This window comes from Rosa rugosa, chromosome 1 (assembly GCF_958449725.1).
Source record: "Rosa rugosa chromosome 1, drRosRugo1.1, whole genome shotgun sequence".
Taxonomy (NCBI): Eukaryota; Viridiplantae; Streptophyta; class Magnoliopsida; order Rosales; family Rosaceae; genus Rosa; species Rosa rugosa.
Window position 1 is genome coordinate 31,409,156 of NC_084820.1, and position 8,043 is coordinate 31,417,198.

The following is an 8,043-nucleotide window of genomic DNA, read 5'->3' on the forward strand; positions in this document are numbered from 1 at the left end:
GCCGCCAATAGAGAATCCAGTATGTGTGTTCGATCGGGGTCGATCAATTTGACCCGATCTTAATCCACCCAGATCCAAGAATCCTCTCCTCCACCTCCATATCCCCAGAGCCCCCGTCATTGCTCCGATCAAAAACAAATGGCGGCTTCCTCGTTCGGCCTGCCATAGCCCCAGTTCCGGTCCGAGGTCAAGTCGGTCAGGCTCCGCCGCGACTGAATCGTGGTTGTTCCCGATTCCATGAAACTTCCCTCCTTCTTCAAATTCCTTCTTGAGATTTGAGAAATCCCAGTCGTATTGGTAAATCGACTCCAGGCGATAACGCCGCCTTACATAGATTTTGAAGGTTGTTCTGCTCTTCTACGTATTCCTGTTCCGGCTAAGGCTGCGAGGCCTTGATGCTCTTGGCGCGTGTGGCGGTGGCTTTGGGTTTGGTGGCGGCCTCCTTCTTCGCCGCCGGCCGGGCCTTTCTCTTGGTTCCTTTCCTTATTGTAAGGTTTGAATTTCGGACAGAGAGAGGCTATGGAGAATTTGGGTTTGGTGAAGAAGGTGTTTGTTTTGGGATATTTGTTGTTTTATTTACTGGTTTGGGTTTGGAGAATTTCGGCCATGGTATGATGCCATGCGGTGGCGCAGCGAGCTCGTGATCTAGGTTTTCAGTTGATGCCAAAGCTCTTGGTTCGATTCAGAGCTTTGGGATATTGTATTTCAATTTATAGATTTGAGATGATTGTTGCTTTATTTACTGGTTTGGTTGCGATAATTTAGAGTTCAGCTTGTTTTTACTTCTCTTGCAGATGGTGGAGGTGGTGGGTGGCGTTGGCGTTGGTGAAGGAGGAGAGGAGGAAGAAGAGGTGGTGGTGGTGTTGGCGTTGGTGAAAGAGAGGAGGAAGAGGTGGTGTTTGGTGTTTGGGAGGTGACTGAGGTGGTGGTGGTGGTGTTGCCATTGCTGTTGGTGAAGGAGGAGAGGAGGAAGAGGTGGTGTTTGGTGTCTGGTGGTATTTGGGAGGTGAGAGAGGAGGAAGAGGTGGTGGTGGTGTTGGCGTTGTCGTTGGTGAAGGAAGAGAGGAGGAAGAGGTGGTGGTGGTGGTGGTGTTTGGGAGGTGAGAGAGTGTGAGAGAATGGAAGAGGAAGTAATGAGAAAAATAAAAAATAAAACAGAAATTTTTTTAACTGAGGGTAAAATAGACATTTCGGCAGAAAATGGCTGCCACGTCAGCAACTTAACAGAGAAATTGACGGAAAATTGATGGCATGGACGAATTGGGAGGAAATTGAGAGTTCATGGACTTTTTAGGTGAAATTCAAAGGTCAGGGACTGAAACGATGAAACCCTATAAGTATGGGGAGTAAACAGTATTTAATCCTTTGTCAATCATCTATATATACATTCATGTATCCAAAAGAGCTAGCATTTGCACAAATATAATGCTCTATATACTTCCAATGACCTTGAAGCTTTTGCTAGGTCCAGGATCTGGTCTAGGACCTGTAGATCATGACAGAAATTTGCAATGCTCTAAACAACATTATCTTCAACATAACCTTGAATGTCTCACTCACAATTGGCCTGCACCATGATCAGATCATTATTAGAAGACCAAATATGCAGAGAAAAACACCAGACCTTTAAGACCGCTGGAATCAGTATAAGTAACACTCACGAAATTATCGAATAAATACCCACCGAATGATCTGGCAGCTTTTTGATTGCACGTATTGATAGCACCTTTAATATCATTTTGTTCCAAAAAATACCTCACCACCAGCAGTTTGCACAGACAGAAGTGTATGTCATGACTTCCATCAAGGAAGCAGTGTCAGAGAAACATTCAAATAATTCAAATATGACTCATCGCAACAAAGGAAGATACTAGTAACTATGACATTGCACCTATACGTAAAGCATACAATCATCACAATAAATGAAGCAATTCACATGTCATTAATAGTGCGCATTAGTATAGAATACTAGATTGGAGCAAATCTAAGAACAAATATAGGTTTTCAACACTTTACAAGGTTATGTGATAAAGTTATTGTTATTAGGTCGCAGTCTCAACAAAAACTTTATTTCAGAAAATTGAAGCAACAAGTTGTGTCATAGATGACCAATGAAATGTTCAATACTAATCCCAATGTTGGAAAACAACCAATTCAAATGAAAGATATTTATTTCTTATGCTAGTAGAAAAAAGGATGGTACCTGCACGAGAATTCATCAGCTTCTTCAATTGAACACATCTAATACATCATGTCATGTCTTTGCCACTGAGACTAAATGTTAACAGTACACCAGTAGCACACCATGAGTAATGCATATCATAGAATTTCAATGACTTCTAGCCCCTGTCAAAAGTAAAGAACTTAGTGCTTAATTGCTACCAAGTACCAACTCAATACTGTTAGGAAATAGAATACTTAAAATGCTTAATTGCCCCTTGTGCCATATGAAACAGAAATTGAAAATTTTCAGTTCATCACAAGCTTTCATTCTTGCTTATATTATGATTTCTCACCTGAAAGCCCCACCAGAAGCTGTCAAAATAATATGCTGAAGTGCACCCTCTGGCAAGCCTTGGATACACTAAAGAAATAAGAATTCATTAGCTTCATTAGTATTCACAGGAGAGGATATAGGATGCAGAAATAAAGAAATGATGAGGCAATGACTAAATTAAGGTGTATCAAGTAATTTAACAGTGCTTTGAGTATCACCAACAAGAATGCAGCAAATTTGATAGCTATATCAAGATCACAGTAGAACCTATTAGATAGAGTTGGGTATCAATATGGATTTGTTTTCATAACTGAAAAATTGCAAAAAATGTTCTTAATCAGCAGAAAGAATTTTCACATTATGCTTGTGCGCAAGAGGAAGAACAAATGGGCCTCCAGCAATCAAGGTCTCCTTATTGGCTAAAGCAAACCCACCTATGTACAACAAATGAGCACAACACCATCATTTCTCATTCCATAGTAGAAAAGCAACTAAATTTATATACCAAACAACCATATAAATCATAATTCAGAGCTACAAACAAGTAAATTTGCAAACTATTTTACATATATGCACTTTATCACATGAACTTTGGTCACACAAAAAAAGTACAAAGACACCATCTTTTTACAAACACAAAAACCATATAATCCCAGTGACCCAATTGAGCAATAATGCCAGCATGCACTTTTAAAAGCTAAGATGCATGGGGAGTGAAAACTGGAAGCTTTGGCAAGTGACTGGACTTGGTGGAATCCAAGAAAGAGATGGCTTTAATTTCAGCTGGAGATAACAAATTCAAAGCCATGTCAAAAACTTAACTTTTATAATCCAAAAGTCCAAAAACCAAATAATTCTTTGGAGTGATGGAGAAAGAGGGTACATACAGACGAAAGGAAGGAAGGCGAAGAACATGAGAAGGCCAGGGCTGCCTTTGAGGAGATCATTGACGGGAGTGTAGAGATGGCAGATAAGATGACGGTGGTGAGGAGAAGCTGAGCAGATAAGATGTTGTAGACCAGTACTTCAAGAGATAGGGGCAGAGAGATATAAACGAAAAATTGATATTGCCAAATAAATAAATACAAGTTTAGTCATCATGAGGACTAAAGCATTGTGAATAGAAAACTAATAAAATATTCAAGCATTGGTTAAAGGAATCTAATGCATCCTCAATAAAACTGATGCATAAGATGCATTCAGTTCTCACTCTAAACATATAAAAAATGACAATTTCACTAAAGAAGAAGAAGTTTCAGAAAGAAAGATGGACAGAAGTCAGTAATCACAGGAACAAGAAACAAAACAAAGCCTCCTCAGACTGAAACAAAACAAACCAAAAAGAGCTTAGTTCAAGACAACAGACAATCTAAATAGATCTCTTTCTAAACTCTGGTTTCTATAAAGAGTGTTTTTACGTAATCACCGTTATCCAAAAACAGATGAAGTGCTTTGGTTAGTACCTAAAGAGTAAAATTCCTCCCAAAACATTGTTCCAAATTATAATTAGTCCTCCAGGATAATGCCCAACTAAAAAGCCCTAATCTTGAAACCCAAATGTAATCATATAAACCCTAGGCAAATTCAATTCAAAACAAAACCAAATTATATCCAGAAATCAAAGGAAGCAAAACTAGATCTAATCACAAGTAAACAGGGGAATCTAAATGCAATTATATAAGAGGAAAACAAAACTAGGTGTATTACTAAAACAACATATGTAGAGAAAGACCCAAATGAAAACTAAGCTAGAGAGATAGCAACTTAGACACGTAAAGGTCCCAAATCCCAGAAAAATCAAAGCAATGATAGCTCTACTGGTCAACTTATCCAAATCATTCCCATACTCCATTTCCTCCAGAACCAGACAATTCATATTGAAGACCCACAAATTCTTCAGACCCATTAACCAACAACCGGCTAACTATTTCTTTTTCACTAAGTTCGAAAAGAAATGTGTTCCCAGACACACACACACATATGCGAAATCACAAAAGCAATACATAAATTCATGGAGTCTGTATAAAACTGAAACAAAGCAAATTGGGGGGAAAAAAGAAAAAAAGAAAATTAGGAAAAGATAGTACCTTGGCTAGATCTTGAGCTCTGTCAATGCCTTCGACTTTCAAAAAGGTCAAAGCTTCCCTGAAAACGAAACCTGAAATAACTTTGAGAACGACCTCCTGAGGCGGGCCTTGTTCATCCTTGGAGAGAGCGGGTTGGTTCTCATTGTGGGAGCAACTGAGTTGGGTCCGTTTGGTGAATTGGCGGGTCAGTTGTAGGGAGGAGAAGCCATTTCTGTTTAGGAGTCATTCAAGGAAAAGCAATGGCGGATGACAAAGGTGAAATCAGATCTAGAAGATGATAGAATTCGTTAGAGATAGGAACCTTACCGGATCGAGAAGCCTTGAATTGATTTGGGTAATGCAAAGCAGAGCTTAGATTATCGATTAGGTAGATGGAGTTGGAGGCAGATTTGGAGAAGTGAAGAGCAAGCCCCAATTCGAACCCTAATTTCTCGCGGGAGACTAAGAACAACCGGTGAATTAGGGTTTCAAGGAGAAGAGTAAATCGGAGTAGAGGATTTGGGTCGGTATATCGGGGAAGAAAGAATAGAAGCAAGGAGCTGGACTGAGAGAGATGCTTAGGCTTAGCGTTTTGACGGGAGGGAGAGAGAGGAAAGAATAGGTTGAGTGGTTGTAGCTCTCTTCTTCTTTTGTTTTTTTTTTCTTTCTTTCTTTCGAACATATGGGTTTGGTGGCCATAATTTTAGTTCATCCCACAATAGATAGTTAAAAAACTTTTGTAAGAAAGTATACATAAAATGATATGCGCCAAAAGATGGAGGGAAATTTGCCGCCTGCCTAGGTTTGGTGGGAGGATTTCAAATCGATTTGAGCCAAAATGAAAATATTGATGCCGCCTATGTTCCTCGTTCAGACAACAAAATGACAATAACTATTGTACAAAATTTTTCATCTTGCCCTAGGTACACCTAGTAATTGTCAAATTGTCATACAACGGAAACAACTAGACTGTTGTGCCATGCATCACATTTCCACAACAGAACATGCATAATTATGTTATGTGATAAAATTGGTGAACTTGTCTTCGGAGGGAATTTTGAGTTCAGTGACGGCGGGATATCTGCCTCTAAATTTTGTGTCATTCATACAACAGAACATGCATAATTCTGTTGTGTGATAAAACTCTGAAGAAAAAGTTCTTAATTTGGTAACATTCCCACAACAGAACTTCATTAACATCGTTGTACAATGGAGTTCACGTTATCAGACGACGGTCAACTTTTATTCTCTTGTCTGATAGGTGTTGTGTGATGCACTTTTTGTAGTAGTGACATTTGATTATAGTTATTTTGGATTAGATTCTGGTTAGAAATTTTGATGTAATCGTTGGCCATTATTAGTGAAGTGTCGATTCTTTTATTTTATGTCTTGGACATATCTTAATTCGAACTTTATTATTTAAAAGATATTAGAGCCAACAGTTTCCATGTGAAAACACCTAGTGAGAGTGGATATAAGTTCCTGTGCATTACCTCTAATGACTATGAACGAAAACGAGCATTAGAGAAGCTTATGTATCGCTTTAGTGGGTTATATGTAACCACTATTTGAGTAATTGAATCCAACAAAGTCATAAGAGATGACCTTTTAGGATTCCGACACATATAGGTCTTGGCATGATAGTTTGGGACACCCAGGTCGTGACATGGTGATCCATATATTAAAGACTTCACACAGACATCATTTCTTCAGAAAGAAGAGAAGTAAGAATCAAAATCAATTCAAAGAGGGAAATGGACCGCCGCCGCCACCTACCATCGGCTAACGCCGGCGCCGTTATCCCCTTATGGAGTACAGATGGCATTGTCGCCATACATGGCGATTCGTCTTATCTCTCCACTTCTCAGGTTAATTGTGACTTTGTGGCTCAACCAAAATCCTCATTGGTTACTTCTAAGACCCATCTTTCGTTCTGCAAATCTTGCTCTTTAGCTAAATAAGGATCGAGACCATCCTATGCAAATGACACATGTGTTCTCATAGAATCCAAAGGGATGCTATGGACCAATTCAACCAACTTGTAGACCATTTAAATGTTTTGTGGTGTTGGTTGATGTGCTATCACGCTGATCACGTGTCATGCTATCGTTCACTAGTAATGCTGCTTATGATAAACTTCTAGCCCAGATCATATGGCAACAGGTTCACTATCCGAATTATCCCATTCAATCAATTCGACTTGATAATGCTAGAGAGTTTCCATCGAAGACTTTTCGATGACTATTGCATATCATTGGGGATTAATGTTGGGCATCATATCTCCATGTACACACCCAAATGGTCTCGCATAAAGCAATCATTGAACGACTACGATGGTGGCCCAGACATTGATGATACTCAAAATCCATCTCTTGAGAATATTCTGGATTGTGGTTATGTCCAAGAGACATCGTTGGGGGACGCCTCGATGTTAAAACCAATTCCTAAGAATATAGAGATCTCTACAAACTACACTAGTGTACATGAGGATGTGGAATTATTGAGACCAATGACAACGAACCTTGCTCCGTTGAAGAATGACAACGTAGACAAAATTGGCCTAATTAGAAATATGTGATCCAGGTCGAATTGGATTCACTAACGAAGATGAAGGATTTCGGGCCTGAGATGCTGACACCTCCTAACATAAAACCTGTTGACATAAATAGGTCTTCGTTAGAAAGCGTGATGAGAAAAAAGATATTATAGTCTCGCCTCATGCCGCAAGTCTTCTCACAAAGCCTTGGAATCGACTACGAGAAAACATATTCTCCTCCACTACCTTTTTAGTTTGGTAGTTTCCGAATAACTGAACATGCAGCTTACAAATGTGGTCATATGTATCTTTATGGGGATCTAGATACAAAAATATACATGAAGGTACATGATGAACTTCATTTACTCAAATCAAGTGGCTCTAGACCATAGACCGCGTTTGCAATGAAGATGCAACGCTCACCAAGTGACTACTTGATTGGGAAGGGATATGATAAACTATGCCCGCGCGTTTCCACAACAAGTTCCAGATTTGCAATTGTCGCGGTTTATGTTGATGAACATAATTGGAACCCTTTATGAGTTAAGGGAAACCACTGAACAGCTGAAATCCAAGTTTGAAATGAAGGACTTTGGGAGAACATGGTTTTATCTAGATTTAGAACTTGTATACAGTGTCAATGGATGCTTAGGTATTTTGATAAAGTCAAGATGCACTCTCATGATCGTCCGTAGTCTTGACCCTAAAAGGGACCCGTTTCATTTCAGGGATGATGACAAAGACGTGTTAATTGGGAGAAGTGAATTAACTAAGTATAATAGGCGCATTATTGTACTTAACACAATACAAGACCGGACACCTTATTTGTTGTGAACTTGTTGGCTAGATGTAGCCATGCGCCAACGCAACGTCATTGGACTGGTGTAAAGACAATCTTTCGATACTTAAAGGGTACGATAGATATGGGCTTGTTCTATCCCTAC

At 39.4% G+C, this 8,043-nt stretch overlaps 1 long non-coding RNA gene across 7 annotated transcripts; it reads right to left on the reverse strand.

Moving 5' to 3' along the window:
• Positions 1 to 1,347: 1,347 nt before the first annotated feature.
• Positions 1,348 to 5,154, reverse strand: LOC133735297 (uncharacterized). Of its 7 annotated transcripts, none has more exons than XR_009858925.1 (7): positions 4,891 to 5,154; positions 4,585 to 4,795; positions 2,855 to 2,931; positions 2,517 to 2,584; positions 2,204 to 2,346; positions 1,685 to 1,797; positions 1,348 to 1,567 (listed from the first exon to the last, which is right to left on the reverse strand). It is a non-coding gene; the product is annotated as an uncharacterized LOC133735297 (long non-coding RNA). The 7 variants fall into 7 exon arrangements; XR_009858931.1 differs by lacking the exons at positions 4,585 to 4,795; positions 4,891 to 5,154 and adding exons at positions 2,716 to 2,764; positions 3,385 to 3,682; XR_009858915.1 differs by having other exon boundaries at positions 2,517 to 2,931; positions 4,585 to 4,738.
• Between the last annotated feature and the right edge of the window lie 2,889 nt (positions 5,155 to 8,043).